Consider the following 17,843-nt stretch of genomic DNA (forward strand, 5'->3'; position numbering starts at 1 on the left):
CAGTTGCACAATTATCATTTCTTATTGCTCTATAGTATTATGAGACATTCATAAGCCAATTTATTTAGCTATTCCCCACTGATGGGCACTCATTCCAACAACTACTGGGGTATATATGGAGCCTTTCTTTGATCTCCTTGGAACAGATATCTAATATAAGATAGGTATCTTTTCCTTCTCCCATATCACAGGCTACATCAATAGTTTAAAAGCTTATAGTTACACAGCTCTTTAACAAATGCTTTCCATACCTCATTTGGTTCTCACAGTCACTCTTTTTAGGTTGATCAATTATTATGATCCCCTTTGCAGATGAAGAATTAAAAGCTTGGAAGGATTAAATGATTTACCCAAAGTTACACAGGCCCTATTTGGTAGAACCAAGATTCAAACAGCTCATCAGACTCCAAATCCAGTATTATTTTCATTCCACCAAGCTAGATTCTTATCCAGAATGCCTGCATGTTCTTAATATGCTCATGGATACTATTAAGTGTTTCAAAGGCCTTAGGAAGACAAGTGACTTCTACTACCAAGCTCAGCAGTACTGTTTTTAAATGCAGCCTCTGGCTTCTGCTGATCTAGATTTTTTTTTTCCTTCTTTTTCTGAACAGAGGAAACTGGTGCAGGGGACTGATTGACAATTCTCCCCCTCTCAGGCCCTATTAATGTGTTATTTTAATCCCCTCCCCACCCAACTCTGTCTTACTTCTCTGAAACATTTTTCCTTTCCAAAGAGAAAGGAAATCTTCTCTATGCAAGGGGTCTGGAATGATGAATCAATGCAGGGATTAGGAAAGAGGCTTGATGAGTGAAAAACTGTCCACAGGGAAAGGCCTAAGAGTAGAAGAGTTTAATAGGAACCAGTGGATAGGGTGAGTTTGGCCCCATCCTCTGGTTGAGGTCACAAAGACTGGTGGACTGCACATTGGGAATAGGAGCAGCTGAAAAGGAATTCTCATCAGTCCCCACTGAGGTCATGAACAATGGGCTATGGTAGAAAGAGGGAGCCTGAGGTCCTGGGTTTGAATTTGGACTCTTTTGCATGACAGGCAAATTACTTTCTGGGTCTCTATTTCCTCCTTTGTGAGAAGAGGGGCTTGAATTACACTACCTTTAAATTCCATTAAGCTCAAAATCTATTTCAAGTCATCAAGATCTTTAGTGCTTACTGTGTACGGTGAATAGAGTTCAAATCCAGTCTTAAGAAGGAAATGGTAAACCACTCCAGGATTTTTGCCAAGAAAGTCCCAAATGAGGTCACAAAGAGTCAGACACAATTAAGTAATTAATAATAGCAATAGATATGAACCAAACACTGTGCTGAGAGTTGGAATACAAAGAAAGGCAAAAGACATCCCTACCTTCAAGGAGTTTAACAAGAGAAACAACTACGGACAAACAAATAAACGTCAGGATAAATTGGAGCTTCTTGTTCAAGGAATAGCAAGAAGACCACTAGAGCCACAGGTATAAGGAGACTAGAAAGGTAGGAAGGGGCCAGGTTAAAGGGAGTTTTAAAAGCCAAAGAGAAGGTTTTCTATTATTCCATGATCCTGTTAAGTCAAATTAGGGTGAGATCCTGTCTGGGAGATATATACTTTATAAAATGTAGCAAACCTCTATCTCTGGACACTTTGATGAGTTAGAATACTGAGCCCTTTACAATGATATAAGCTGCCCTCATAGAATGCCAAATGAGGATTGGGTGAAGGAACAGGGGATGTTTAACTTGAAGGAGAAAAGATGGTAGAACATGTTAGCAATGTTCAAGTATTTGAGGGACTGCCATGGGGAAGAGGAATTAAATAATAATTAAATTGTTGTTCTTGACTGCAAAGGGCAGGACTAGTTGCTGCTTGGAATCTGGAAAGAGGTGACTTCAGGCTGAGCCTAACCTTTCCAAAAATGGAATGGGCTGCCTCTGGAGATGATGGATTCTTTATCCCTGGCTACCTCCAAATAAAGGTGGGGATGATCCCTGTTCTGACATGTTAAAAGCCAGGTGGGGGTGGGGGTGGGGTTCCTTCTTCTGATATAGGTTCTCAGAGCTCCTAAGATTCTGTGTTTCTATGGCTAAAAAAGTCAAGGCACTCCTTGAGCTCCTGCAAAGAAGGCAATGGCCCTAGTATCACTAGGAATTCCTGTTATTCTTGGATCCAGGCCAACCTGGTTTGCCGTCAAGACAGGCAGATAACCAAATGGCTACAGTTGTATCTTTCCTAATGGTTCTAAAGAAGTCAGGAGGAAAGGACTAGTTTACTTGCTACATAAACATTACAATTCATTTAAGAGGGAGATGAAATGTAAAGTGTTTTGTAGTTTATTTTCATTGAGAAGTCCCAGTGGCATCATGCACAGAGGAAAGACCTGCTGTCACAGGAGTGAGCCAGGCATGGTGGAAGAATAAGATGAGGCAAGAATACGCAAGCCAAGTTTCCAAAGGGATTATTGGCTATGGGAAAGAAGAAAGTTTTTCCTTGTGAAAATTAGAACTCAGTCCAAGGAGATAAGCTACAAAAAGCAATTAGAAGGGAGGCAGGAAGTTTATTGTCCCAGTTTGATAGACTGAGAACTAGAAGGGGCCTTAGACTCTATTTAGATCAACCCCACCCCCATTTTGTGGATGGGGACATCAAGACCCAATGACTTGCTCAAGGTCACTCAGGTAGCAAATGTCAGAGCCGGGATTTGAATCCAGGTCCTCTGACTGACAGGTTTTAGATCTGGTCTTATTTTGGTGCTCCCTTAATTTTGAACTCACTATGCTTCAATTTCCTCTATGTAAATGGGAATGATAATAGCACCTTCCTCGAGTGGGTTTTGTGAGGATCAAATGACATGATCATCGTAAAGTGCTTAGCACAGTGCCACTGGCACCTTCTCATCTTATGTGACTCTAATCCGTGACCTCCTATATATCCTCCAGAGGGGCCCTGGACAATGTGCTTGGGTCTTTCCACTAGGTCACAAAGAGTTGGACATAACTGAGCAACCAAAATGTCTATGTGACACACATCTGTATGTATAGAAACAATGAGACAGTCCCTGGTTTTGAGAAGCTCACAATTTAAATGGAAGAGAAAAAAATGTCAAAGAAAACTGCAGGTCAGATGAAAAGATCCCAGAAGCCTTGAGGGTACAACAGTGATCTGGCCAGCCTGGCTGGCCCTAGAAGACCTAGGTTTATATAAGTAGACAAGATGACAGTGTTGTTTTTCCATTAGCACGGGTCCCTTGACCATTTCCCACACCCCTCACCCCAATTCAATCAACTTCAATGGTTCCCTTTTACCTGAAGGATCAAATTTAAATTCCTCTTTCTTTTAAAACCCTTCATAAATTGATCTTTCCTACCTTTCCTGTCTCATATCTTCCTCTCCTCCATGTGCTCTGCAATCTGGTGATTCTTCCCTGTTTCTCACATACAACACTCCACCCCTTGACTTGGAACATTTCCCCTGGTTGCCCCACTTCCCTAGCTAAAGACCTCCTGGTTAAAGACCTACCCCCTGTAAGTCTTTTCTAGTTCTCCTTAGTGTTTCAGAAATATAAACCCATTTTCTCTCTTCCAATTATTTATCTCTAGATGTAGACCATTGTCTATTTGCATTGCCTTTCCAAGACAAGGACCATTTCGATGGGGCAGCCATCCAATGATATATCCTAGAGTGGGCAATAAATATATGAGTTTTCACATGTAGATTCTTTGGTTGATCTCTTCTTTCATTTTGGATTTGAATTTCATTCTGGAACCTCTGTGGTATTCCAAGGCCTGATGCAATCAGCATAGTCATCTGCAAATTGGGGCTCCTGGAGAATCTCATCATCTATAGAATCCCTCCCCTAAGGAACTGTGCTGGACATTCTCCATGACAATGTCAAACACCTCCATCAAGTACATTTTTCCTTTTTTGTGCCTAGATTATTCTGAACAATCAGACTACAACTTTATAGTCATACAATTGATAGAAATGTACAGAGAATACAACAAAATTTAAATAGCGCTTGAAGGTTTGCAAAGCACTTAATATATGTTGTCTTATTTGATCCTCATGTTGGGAGGTAGGTAAGGTAATGTTCCCATTTTACAGATGAGGAAATTGAGGTCCAGAGAAGTGGGCCTCAAGGTCACATAGCTAAAGCATCTAATGTGGATTTCTAACTGTTATTTCTGCCTCCAAGCCCAGGAGTTGTATCACTGAGGAGTATCTGTTGTTTATTGACTATGAAGAAGTATTTGATTTGGTAGGGTAAAATGTAGCTTCAAAGACTCTTCTTCAGCATGATGATGCTGAGCATTTGATAAGATTATCCAAGATTCCTGGTCAGATGCAATAGTGCTAGTTTTCTTCTGTGATTGTCTACTTCAACAAATAATTTGGATCACAGATAGATTCCATTGGCAGAGGGAACTCCCTGGTGAAAAAACTTCCTCAACCAAGGTAGATCTACTCTTTGCAGCAATTTATAGTCTTAAAAAACCTGCCTTAGATCTCTGAGATACCACCTCACACCTCTCAGACTGGCCAATATGACCAGAAAGGACAATGATCAATGTTGTAAGGGATGTGGGAAATCTGGGACACTATTAGATTGTTGGTGGAGCTGTGAACTCATCCAACCTTTCTGGAGAGCAATTTGGGATTATGCCCAAAGGGCAACAAAAATGTGCATATCCTTTGATCCAGAAATACCACTATTGGGTCTATACCCTGAAGAGATGATGAAAAAGAGTAAAAACATATCACTTGTAGAAAAATGTTTATAGCAGCCCTGTTTTGTGGTGGCAAAAAATTGATAATTAAGTGAATGTTCTTCAATTGGGGAATGGTTTAACAAACTGTGGTATATGTATGTCATGGAACACTATTGTTCTATTAGAAACCAGGAGGGATGAGAATTCAGGGAAGCCTGGAAAGATTTGCATGAACTGATGCTGAGCAAGATGAGCAGAACCAGAAAAATATTGTATACCCTAACAGTAACATGGGGGTGATGATCAACCTTCATGGACTTGCTCATCCCTTCAGTGCAATAACCATAGATAATTTTAGGCTATCTGCAATGGAGAATACCATCTGTATCCAGAGAAAGAATTATGGACTTTGAATAAAGACCAAAGACTATTACTTCCATATTAGAAAAAAAAGTGTTATATTATTATGTAATTTTACTATCTCATACTTTATTTTTCTTCCTTAAGGATATGATTTCTGTCATTACATCCAGCTGAGATCAATATATGACATGGAACCAATGTAAAGACTAACAGAATGCCTTCTGTGGGGGGTGGGGAGAGGGAAGCAAGAATGGGGGAAAAATTGTAAAACAAAATAAATAAAATCTTCCTTTTTAAAAAAAAAATACCTGTCTTAGGTACCTGCTCAATGTTAGGTAGTCACTATATACAGCACTTGAACTCAGTTTTATTGGCTGGGGCCAGCATGTTACCCATCATACTCTGCTGCTCTTATCTTTAGGACTAAGACTGGTAATTCAGAAAATTAGAATCAGGGAGGGAGACTCTACTAACAAGACAGAAAAGACAAAGGAAAGAGGATGTTTGAGAAAAGCGGGGGGGGGGGGGGGGGGGGGGGGAATCTATCCTTTCAGAACTCAAGCAAGAAACTAAGTCCCTGATATTTGTAGTATATCAGGATGCAGAACATAGGATTTGACATATAAAATGTACTTTGGAGGTCATCTAGTGAAATGCCCTCATTTTATAAGGGCAGGAAATTAGGTCCAGAGAGAGAGTGCCCAAGGACACAGTTTGTGGATGGTTGAGCCCATATTCTAAACCAAGTCCTCTGATTCCAATCCAAGTGTCCTTTTTACTGTTGCCACTTACCTTAAAATTCATATGAGGCAGAGATAGTGTCTATTCACAAGAGTTTTGCTCTAAAAATATTTGTTAATGCTACTGAAAGATCATAAATGTAGCTCTTTAAGAGACCTTAAACATCATCCAGGTCAGCCTCCTACTAAGACAGATGAGGAAACTGAGACCCATGCAAGTAACTTACTCAAGGCTGTGCAGATATCAGATGGCAGTGCCAAGATTCAGAAAAATTCCTTCTACCATACTCTGCTGTCTTGGTTGCTCTTATGTACTCCACTTAAGCTCTGTTCCAATGCTTCACTGTGGTTTGGATTTTGAAGTTTATGTCTTCAGCATAGGTTCATACTCATAATTCCCATACTGGAAATATCTAAATGTGGTCTAAGTGATGGACTATATTTCTACCTTCTGAAAACCAGCCTAGTCAAGTTCAGAGTTAAGCCTTAGTGCAAGATAGGCTAAAGAATGATGATCTCATAGATTATACAGCTTTAGAGTTGGGAGGTGCCTTAGAGACCTAGTCCAAAAGTTTAATTTTACAGCTAAGGAAACTAAGGTCTAGAGACATGAAATGCTTTACCCAAGATCACACTAGTGATGTCAGAACCATGATACAAATGTAGGTCCTTTGACTCCAGATCTAATCTTTTCTGGTCTATCATCTGCTTTAACCATTCACAGTAACTGTCAAGGTAAGACATGGAAGGCCTGCAATATATAATCCTAGTTGTACCACCCTTGCTTATCTTAAAATTCGTAGAAGACAGAGATGAGGGTAGGATTCTCCATCATTTTTCCCTTTAAACATTCTCTTATGTTGATGGTCATAAGGGAATTCATTAACATCAATATTTTTATTGATAAGGAAACCGAGGCCCAGAAAGGATAAAATGAATCCTGGAAGATGAAGTTGAAGGTAAGCAAAGTTGGATTAGGCAAAAGGGAACTGCGCAAGTCATAAAAGAGAGGACACAATGTTCAAGTCATCCTTTTGGTAGAGGATTGGGTGGAAGCGTGTTGGATTTGTTGCATTTTACAGACAGATTTTCAGTAGGTGGCTAAAAGACATGAGAAGAATGATTGTGGAGCTGAGTTGTGGTAAGGGAGAATAGTGGGCCTATTGTTGGAGCACAGATAAACAAATTGAGAGCTTTCATCTTTGGGTGTGGGCCTGAAACAAGTTCCAAGACAGCTTAATGATCCATCATATGTCCTATCCAGGCAGTGAGTCACTGGTGAATTCTATTAACCCAAATCAGCCTTCCTTGCACTGTGTATCAGTAAGAAGGCAACCAGGATAGAGAACACATTCACATGGCTCAGCCACTCTCTTGATAAAACCAATATTCTATGCAGTGAGGAAGATAAAAATGGCAATATATATCCATTGTCTCCCTGCAGAAGACAAGTTGGCTGTCATTTTCAGACCAGGTCTGACATAATTAGGTGAGTGCCTTGGGGGAATCATAGCATCATAGAATCTGAGCTGGAAGAGACCTGAGAGGCCATAGAGAGCAACCATCTCATTTCACAGATGAGGAAACTGAGACCCGGAGTATTGAATACTTTGTCCAGAGTCACAGAGCTAATAATGTGAAATTCAAACTCTGTTCTCTCTGACTTCAAGTTCAGCATTCTATAAAATGCCACTCAAATCACAGAAGCATTGATCACAAACTAAGGATAAAATATTTTCCTCATCCTCTATGGTAGTTCTTTAGTTTATTGTTTAATCTGGTCAGAGCTGAGACTTAGAACAGCAATAACCAAAAAATTAGAAACTGAAGGCTTTGGAATTTATAAAGCTCAAGGTTGGCCTCAAAGGAGAGATGTGAAAAGATGCCTACTTCCTTCTATATCTACTTCCTCCACAGAGGTGGGGACCAGAGGCAGCTAGGTGGCACAGTGGATAGAGTACTGGCTCTGGAGTCAGGAGGACCTGAATTCAAATCTGAACTCAGACAGTTAATAATTGCCTGTGTGACCTTGAGCTAGTCACTTAACTCCATTGCCTTAAATAAAAAAATAAAAAAAATATAGGTGGGGACCATGAATACGGGATAGTTCATGTTATGTCAGACTTGTAAAATATGTCAGTTTACTGAAAATTTTCCCCATTAAAAAAACTTTATTATAAATCAATGCATTATATTGTTAGGCCTAATATATCACAAGGGGACTGATGCTAGAAAGAGAAGCTCTATATACACCCCAATATTTCTAGTAGCACTTTATGTGGTAGCAAAGAACTAGAATCAAAATAGACACACATTAGTTGAAGAATGACTGGACAAATTGTGGCACATGAGTGTCATGGAATATTATTGTGCTGTTAAGAAACAAACATGATGGATACAGTGAAGCACAGAAAGACACATGAACTGATGAAAAGTTAACTTAGTACAATTAGAAAAATAATGTACATAATAAAAATGAAAAACAGAATTAGAAAACTGAAGACTTTGGAATGATGATCAAGGTTGACCTCAAAGGAGTTATGTGAAAAGATGCCTTTTCCTTCTCCATTCTTAGCATAGGTGGGGATCATGAATATGGGATGGTTCATGTTATATATGACTTTTAAACTATGTCAATTATACTTTTATTTTTTACTTTCTTCCCATTAAAAAATATTGTAAGGGATGATTCTTTGGGAGGGGATGGAGGAGAGACAGTGGGGACTTGTAGAGAAGGTAAAAACAAAAGATAAGATAGCAACACTTATTTATTTTTGATACTGGGTCTCCCTGGCTCATCTAGACTGGCCATTCATGGGCAAATCTGGCTGCTGATGTGCATGAAACCTTCGACCCTTTCTTTTTATGATCTGGAAAACATTTCTCTTTAGGCACTCTAGTGGTCCCATTCCCAGGGAATTTTATATTGGAGCTGGACTTCATATGGATTCTGGATCAGCCTCAGCTCTACTGCAAGGTCAGAACTCCTCAAGCCAAGCAGATCCCCCAATATCGGCAGGGACTAGCAGGAATTACAGGTGAGTGCCACCAAGTGTCATCAAATTTATTTTTAAGTATTAGAATAGCAACATATTTTTTGCTGGTATAAAATGGCAAAGAAGTCCAAAGTTGCAGCTTAGACTTGCTTTTCAGATTTGGGGGTTTGGGGCCAAGAAGGCCAGGCCCGCAGACTGTTGATCAAAAGCAGCTGAGCTCTCATTTTTAACATGGCTTCAGTTGGCCTTCCCTCTCAAATTAACAGAAAACAAACTCAGTAAAAAAGTCAGCTGCAAAACTTTGGTTCTCCTTAGTAATTCAACAAATATTTTAAAAATACCTGCATGGCCTCTTCTCAGAACAGTCCCTTTTATATTTATTTTTAAAGGGTTCTTGATGCCTCTTATATTTATATCACAGTTATTTTCAGATTTATCTTCTCCCTTCCCCCTTCCCCCTTGCCACTCAGTGAGCTTTCCCTTATAACAGGGAAAAACAGAGAAGAGTAGAAGCTGATTCACAGTTATTTGGCATGAGGTTTGCCTGTGAATAATGAATGGGCAAAAAAGCCTGGCATAGGGGAAATGAGTGGACTTAAGATTCAGAAGACATGGATTTGATTCCCTGGCTCTATGGTACTCCAGCAGCCTTGTGATCTGGTACAAACCAGTTCTCTTGGAGCCTCAGCTTTCTCATCTGTAAAATGAGCATTAAGACTTGTCCCAACAAAAATTTAAATAATAAAAATAAAAAATACTTGCCCTATCCTACTCACCAGGTTGTTGTATGGGGGAGAGAATGATGTTGTATGAGAATGAGAGAATGATCAATGCTATATGATCAAAGCTCGCCTACATACAAAAAAAGAAAACAAAAGTTCAAATGCAGAGAAATCTTTTGAGACTTTTTGATATCAAGCTAGGCTAGTCTAGCCAGGGGTTTTAAAAAAAATGCTGTAGTATTTTACATTAAACTCTCCTACGAACACAACCTTAAATACAATGCTGCTTTGGGGTGCTACTTGAGTCTTCATTTCTAAAAGATCCTGGAAGACAAGAGGGGGAAAAATTATTTTTTTCATTGTTGTCAGAAGGGGTGTGTCTCACTCTTCCTGACCCCATTTAGGGTTTTCATGGCAGAGACACTGGAGCAGTTAGTCATTTATTTCTACAGTTCATTTCACAGATGAAGAAACTGAGGCAAACAGGATTAAGTGACTTGCCCAGGGTCATACAGCTAGTGTCTGAAGATAGATTTGAACTGAGAAAGATGAGTCCTACTGACTTCAGGCCTGGAACTCTATCCACTGACCCAGCCTCTTGAAGAGTCAGAAGACCTGGGACCAAATGCAAACTTTACCATTTACCTCTGAATTTTGGGCAAGTCACTTTATTCAAGTATAGTAGTGAATTAGACAATAGAGACCCAGTCCTGCATGCAATCTCAATCTTCTCTGCCTGGGTTTGCTTGGGGAGTCACCTCCTGAGGGCAGGAGAATCCTGCCCCATTTCATAACAGGTACAAGAATTTTGTGACTATTTCCAGTCTGCTTGACTGTTCAAGTGAAAAAAAGGCTTTTTATTTGGCTACTGCACCTAGATACTGGGTGTATTTAGGAAAATCTCTACCAGAAGAAATCCTTTCTCTGAGCTGTGGAATGTTCCCCTTTCTCCTGCTGGGTTGGTCCATGAGCACATGGTCTCCCAGGCAAATGTGTATTTAGGACAGAGTCACTTCTTAGCTGGGTCTTGGTTCATTTGGTGTAGGACCTATCAGACATGATGCTCTGTCCTATAATCAAAGATGTGACTTGTCAATGGTTATTCTGCACCCACAAGTATGTTTATAGCTAACACTTCAAGTTTGAAACCACTCTCCTCAGAACTAATGTATACAGGAGACAGTGTTCCCCAGTGTTGAAGGGACATATTTTTATATTTTTGTATTTTGGTGCTGTTTATATATTTTTTCTGTAAATAGCCCCCTTTTTTTGTGAGACAATGGGGTTAAATGACTTGCCCAAGATCACATAGCTAGTAAGTATCAAATGTCTGAGGTTGAATTTGAACTCAGGTCCTCCTGACTCCAAGGTCTGCATGTACCATCTAGCTGCCCCCAAAATATCCCTTTTTAAAAGGCTAATTGATTTTCAATGGTTAACATCACTGAGAATAATCAGCCATAATTGAATTGGAAGAATACATTGGAATGGGGGAGGGGGAGTTCAAGCTGATAGCATTAGAAGATCCTTGCTGTCACCCTATACCAAGATAAGATCCAAATGGATATAGGATTTAGACATAAAAAAGACCAAGGAACAGATGGAGAACATCATTAAAAAAAAAACTAGATAATTTTGATTACATTAAATTAAAAAGTTTTTGCACAGACAAAACCACTGTAACCAAGATCAAAATAAATGTAGTAAATTGGGAAACAATTTTTACAACTAGTATTTCTGACAAAGGACTCATTCTAAAATATACAGAGAACTGAGTCTAATATTCAAAGAAACAAGCCATTCCCAACTGACAAATGGTTAAAGGACAAGCAAAGGCAATTTACAGATGAGGAGATCAAAGCAATCCATAGTCACATGAAAAATTGCTCTAAGTTACTACTTATTAGAGAAAAGCAAATTAAAACATCTCTGAGGTACCACCTCACACATCTCAGATTGGTCAACATGACCAGAAAGGACAATGATCAATGTTGGAAGGGATATGGGAAGTCTGGGACACTGATGCATTGTTGGTGGAGCTGTGAACTCATCCAGCCTTTCTGATGAGCAGTTTGGAATTAAGCCCAAGGGGCAACGAAAATGTGCATACCCTTTGATCCAGCAATACACTGCTGGGTCTATACCCTTTAGAGATTATGAAAAAGGGCAAAAACATCACTTGTACAACAATATTCATAGCAGCCCTGTTTGTGGTGGCAAAGAATTGGAAATTAAGTCAATGTCCTTCAATTGGGAAATGGCTTAACAAACTGTGGTATATGTATGTCATGGAACACTATTGGTCTATTAGAAACCAGGAGGGATGGGAATTCAGGGAAACCTGAAAGGATTTGCATGAACTGATGCTGAGTGAGATGAGCAGAATAAGAAAAATATTGTACACCCTACAGCAACATGGGGGTGATGATCAACCTTGAAGGACTTGCTCATCCCTTCAGTGCAACAACCATGGATAATTTTGGGCTATCTGCGATGGAGAAGGCCATCTGTATCCAGAGAAAGAATTATGGAGTTTGAACAAAGACCAAAGACTATTACCTTTAATTTAGAAAAAAAATGTTATCTTATGTAATTTTGCTCTCTTATACTTTATTTTTCTTCCTTAAGGATATGATTTCTCTCTTATCACATTCAACTTAGATCAATGTATATCATGGAAACAATGTAAAGACTAACAGACTGCATTTTGTGGGGGGTGGGTGAGGGAAGCATTAGGGGAAGATTAGGGGGAAAATTATAAAACTCAAAATAAATAAAATCTTTCTTTAAAAAAACAGAAGATCCATGTTGTCCCTCTGGGATACCTGAAGGGGGGAAACATAGCCAACTGTGCTCTCAAGTCCTGATCTGCTAGTGCATATGTGATTTGGGAAAGCAATTCTATAGTTTCTCATGAATCCAGAAGTCATGTAGTTTGGTGGAAGGAGCATTGGACCTGGGCTCTCTGTAAGATCTCAGGTTTGGATTTGATGAATCCTGAAGTTCTTTTTAGTTCTAAATCTTCTTTGTAAACTTGAAAATCCCACTTAACACCAGCCTCTTGTCTATCCCCCTCCTTCTCCCAGGACCACTACAAGGTCCCTTTGATCAAATGTCCAAATAAATCGGCTGTTACTTTATGCATTTTTCCTTCAGGTCTTTGAGGAACTGGAGCCAGTTGTTAATTAGTATACACAGCATTGCCTTTAGGTCCTGTAGGCTTTTTGAGCAAGGTATACAATTAAAAAGAAAAAAAAAACTGTCAAAGAGTAAAACCTTCAGACAAGTAGGCAGAGTCCACAGTCACTGAGTTAGTGCCCATGACTCGGTTTCCAAAGGAGAGCATCTATAACAAAAGGCTAGAGTGTTTGGATCAATTCAACAGATAAATGCAACCATTTATAAAGTATCCTGATTATGTGCAGGACATTGTATGAGATGCTAATAAAGATAAGAAGACTTAGTCCCTGTCTTCAAAGAGCTTATAGCTTGGTAGAAGAAATCAACTACTCTATCAATAGGGAGAGATGGGGTTGGAAGGGGCAAGATTGGAATATCAGAGTGGAGTATGTATACTAATTGATTCTCACTGCAAATTTGCAAAAGTTGTGTAATATTACCTGTGTTTCAACCCTGAGGCTAAAACCAGCTTGAAGGAGGATGAGATGTGGATCTCAAGAAGATTAGATTTAGATTATAGATTTAGAACTGGAAGGAGCCTTAGCGACCACTGAATCCAACACCTTCATTTATGGATGAGGCTGCTGGGATTCAGAGAGGTTAGGTGACTTGCCCCAAGGGTCCCTTAGTTAATAAATGCCTGAGGAACTTCCCTTTCCCTTCTCTGTTCCTCCCTTCCTCTTCTGTTTCTCCCTATTTTTTCTCCTCTCCTCTCCACTTTGATGGGAGATATCTCACTAATATAACTTTTTCTTGAATAGGCAAAAGTTAAGGTTATTGGAGTTTAGGGATGATATAAATTGTGCTTTGGAAGTTTAATTTGGAATTAATGTGATGTTCTATATAATATATAAACCATTATGAGTAGTTTTTAAAAAGTCAATTTGGGGTATAAGGGAGAGTAATGACACTAGGGTTCTAAATTTGGGCAGCTAGAGAGTACAGAGGTTTGAGTGCTGGACTTGGAATCAGAAACTTCATGAGTTCAAATCCAGCCTCAGATACTTACCAGCTATGTGACCCTAGGCAAAACATTTAATTCTGTTTACCTTGGGTTCCTCATCTGTAAAATGAGCTGGAAAAGGAAATAGTAAGCCACACCAGTATCTTGGCCAAGAAAACCCTAAATAGAGTAACTGAGAGTCTGGTATGACTGAAATGACTTAACAACAACTCCAAGGATGTTAGTACCATTAACAGAAAAAGAGATGTCAGGAGGAAGATGGTTTGAAGCACAGCAGAGGAGGGGAAGTGAATGGAAGAAAGTGTAGAATTCAATTTTGGATTTATTGCCTTTAAACAAGACTTCCAAGTGAAGAGACCATGGGGGCAACTATTATGAATACTGATCCCATAAATTCCCTATATTCTGTCCTATTTTGGAGATCCGACGTGATATATATATATATATATATATATATATATAGGGAGGTAATGAGGCATATGTCCAAGAAGATCTTGATATTTGCACCTAAGAGTTTAAAAAAAGGAGCCTCAATGCCAACTGCTAAGTCCTCTAGGATCACAATGTTATAGGCCCATTTGGAGCTGGAAGGGACCTTGGAAGTCATCTAGCTCAATCCTGTCAGATAAGGAGTCTGGGACCCAGGGAAGATAAGGATCTAGACTCAGTGGAATTAAGTTCCTCAGATTTAGAGTTCAAAAGAACACTGTTCCTGACAAAGTCCTCTCCTGATGCCTCATCATGGGGTGGAGGTCATCCTGGGTTCCTGAAGGATATGCCAATACATATAAGCTCTGGCAGATTCTTCCATGCTGGAAAGGATTTGAATGTGGCCCTGGCAGCAGACCAAGTCTGTTTTCCAAGGACCAACGTAGCTAAGCACAGAAAGGCTTATTGCTTGTAGGCTGACCATCTGGTGATGAATTATTTGACCATGGCAACCCATGAAACAAATTAAAAAGCAAAATGACTCCCTGACCTCTTATTGGGCCCTTTTATAGCAGAATGTTAGGAAAGGGGAGCAGAGAGTACTAAAAAATCACATTTTTTTTAAGCCTGCCTGTAAACTATTCATACTCTGAATGTGAAATGCTTTTCCAGTGACCAATGTAGACATATTGCTAGAGGAGCTGAATCATAACAATCTTGACATTCTTGCTAAAAAATGAAATTAGAAGAAAGAAGGAAATTGCAGCTCAAAAGCAGGATGGCTCACAGCTCCTCCTTGGAAAGAAAACGAAAGGAGTTGGTGGAGTGGGCTGCATCATCATACTCCCAAAGGCAACAAGAAATATTATCTCATGAACTATCTGGTCGTCACATGTTGCAATGCTAATGATAAGTATTTGCAAAAAAGAACATCATGAAAATAATGGCAACTTATGGTATGTACCAACATAGATTACTGAGAATGAAGAGGTAAAGAAATTATATAAAGAATATGATAAAACCCTTCAAAATAGATTGACATAATCTCTGATACTTGGTGACTTCAGCTCAGGGTGGAAAAAGGTGAGGTTAGGCATAGGGAGAAGGAAGGATCAAGCCCAAAGGTTTCTCAGCAACACAGAATCCTCATATCTTGGTAATCCATTGTCTTCAAGAAAAAGATTTGTAGGACCTGGATAAGATGAACACCAAATAATCACACACACATTCTCTCTCTCTCTCTCTCTCTCTCTCTCTCTCTCTCTCTGTCTCTCTCTTCATTTTCATTCTCCAAGAGGACCAATGACATCACAAGGGTGATGTCTTGACTTGTATATGAATTCAATTTAAGTGAGGCAGAGTTGTGCAAAGTCATTAGCCTCATTTTCTCCTTGAGAATTATTAAAGACCAGTGGCATGCCAAAGGCCACTATTTTGACAGGTCATATACCAATTTTCCAGTCAAGTCTGGGTCATCTGTGAGATATGACTCTGGATTGTCAGAAAGAATGCTGAGCATCATGTGATGCTGAATATGTGTGTAAGGGGAAAAAAGCTGTTACCAGACTTTCTTGGGAGATAGGTGTGGTTCTGAACTGTAGATATATAGGAGAAAATGACTCCTCAACATGCCCCTGATTTTCAATTTACCTCCCTAGTGACTGTTGGTATTTGTCTCTGTTTCTTTTTCCCTTTGCAGCTAATATATCATCTTCCTCCCTGCTGAAGGGTTCATTCACACAGGTATTTTCTGGTATAGTCCAACTTGAAAGAGCTTCTCACATTTCCTTTTGTCATTCTTCTTGAATAAGTGAATTTGGTCTTTATTCCCTATTTGTGAAGGTCATTTTTGAGACTGGGGCTCAGTAGGATGGAAGGAGTTAGGGTAGCAAGTGTAAGGGATTTTTTCCCTTTGAGGAGCAATCATGAGAGCAAGCTTTCCTTCTGAATCAGACTCATTCCACTAGACAAATAATATTGAAGGAGGAAAATGGCCATAATGCAAGACTGTTACCTTTCTAGGAGAAAGGGGAGGGAAGTAGCAAGTGTCAAGCCATGTCTGTCCTACTCCCCTCAAGGTAGAAATTACAGACTACCTTGGAGAGGGGTGGGACAGATTTCGGAGATATCCAGATCTATACCTTTAGACAACCTTTGTGGATACACTTATCTTACATGGACATATCTATCCTTCAAAAGGAAAAGATTTAATTATTTATGTGAGAGTCATCTTAAATTTGTTCAGTCTTGTTGGACTGATTTTTGCAAATATAGAGTAGAATTAGTGAAAAAGCAAACAAAAAGAATAATTCAAAAAAGATAAGTCATATAATTAAAACATCCCAATTTTATACTATTTAATCAAGTAATTAACAAAAAGATGGGAAATGGATGATAGAAACAACACTGATGCTATTATAATAATTCTGCTATGCAGAGATTAGACAAAAGTTTAGTTTAGCATCCCTTACATACCTGACCCAATAAACATTAATTGCTACAATTACATACTTGAACAAGTCTCCACAAGAAGGGAAAAAAAAATTCAAAAACAACTTAAGTTCAGCAAACATCTAGCTGATTAGCAGCATTTGGTTAATGAATAAACTTATCTATCAGTTCTTTAGGAAGGTGATGATCATGAGCTGAAAGCAAAGCTATCATGAGAGCATTGAAAGTGGATAGAGAGCTGGGTCTAGACTAAGGAAGACCTGAGTTCAAATGTGAACTTAAATACTAGATGTGTGACACTAGGCAAGTCACTTAATCATGTTTGCCTCATTTGCAAAATGAGTTTCAGAAGGAAATGGCAAACCACTCCAGTATCTTTGCCAAGAAAACCCAAAATGGGGTCACGAAGAATCAGACATGACTGAAATGACTGAACAACAACAAAGATAACTGAATATATAAGGAGCAAAATTTTGAACCTAATTCAAACTGAGAAAAGGTCACTGAGAGAATATCAGTAATTACCAACCTATAAGATTACATAGCTACTATATAAAATTCATGAGTCATCTATACACTAATCCAGGATATCCTTAATCCTTAGTGAGCGTATTTATAGGCAACAAGTTGTCTTTGGAAACAATATTCAACAACATATTTCATAATTGACTGAAAGTTTTAAAGAATATAATTTGTTGTGAATATTATTTATTATGAGAAAATATTTGATTTAGTTGAACACAATGCTTCCCAAAAGGTTCTTTTACAATAAGATGTTCGTTTGTCATTCTTCTCGAATAAGTCAATTTTGTCTTTATTCCCTATTTGTGAAGGTCATTTTCGAGACTAGGGTTCTTATCTTTCAATAAGATCCCATCTATCAACTAAATGTCTTGGCATTCCTCTTGTCTAAAGCTTCCATTTGCTGATCTTTGCATATTTTTTTTTTTTTGCTAAATAGAATCTTCTGGAGGGCAGAGATAATTGTGTTTTTGTCTTTGTATCTACAACACCTACTTAGCACACTGTCAAGGGTTTATAACCTGGATTCTGTGAACTTTTTTAAAAATAATTTGATAACTATTTCATTGTAATCCTATATAATTTATCAAAACTTCAATTATAATCCTAGTATTTTATATTATGAATTTAAGAACTTAATGCTAATGGGTCCTTAGACTCCATCAGTTTGCCAGAGGGGTCCATGTCACAAAAATAAAGGTTAAGTACCCCTAGAGTTTAATAAATTTCTTTTTTTTTTTTTTTTTAGGTTTTTGCAAGTCAAATGGGGTTAAGTGG

Source organism: Macrotis lagotis, chromosome 2 (genome assembly GCF_037893015.1).
Source record: "Macrotis lagotis isolate mMagLag1 chromosome 2, bilby.v1.9.chrom.fasta, whole genome shotgun sequence".
Taxonomy (NCBI): domain Eukaryota; kingdom Metazoa; phylum Chordata; class Mammalia; order Peramelemorphia; family Peramelidae; genus Macrotis; species Macrotis lagotis.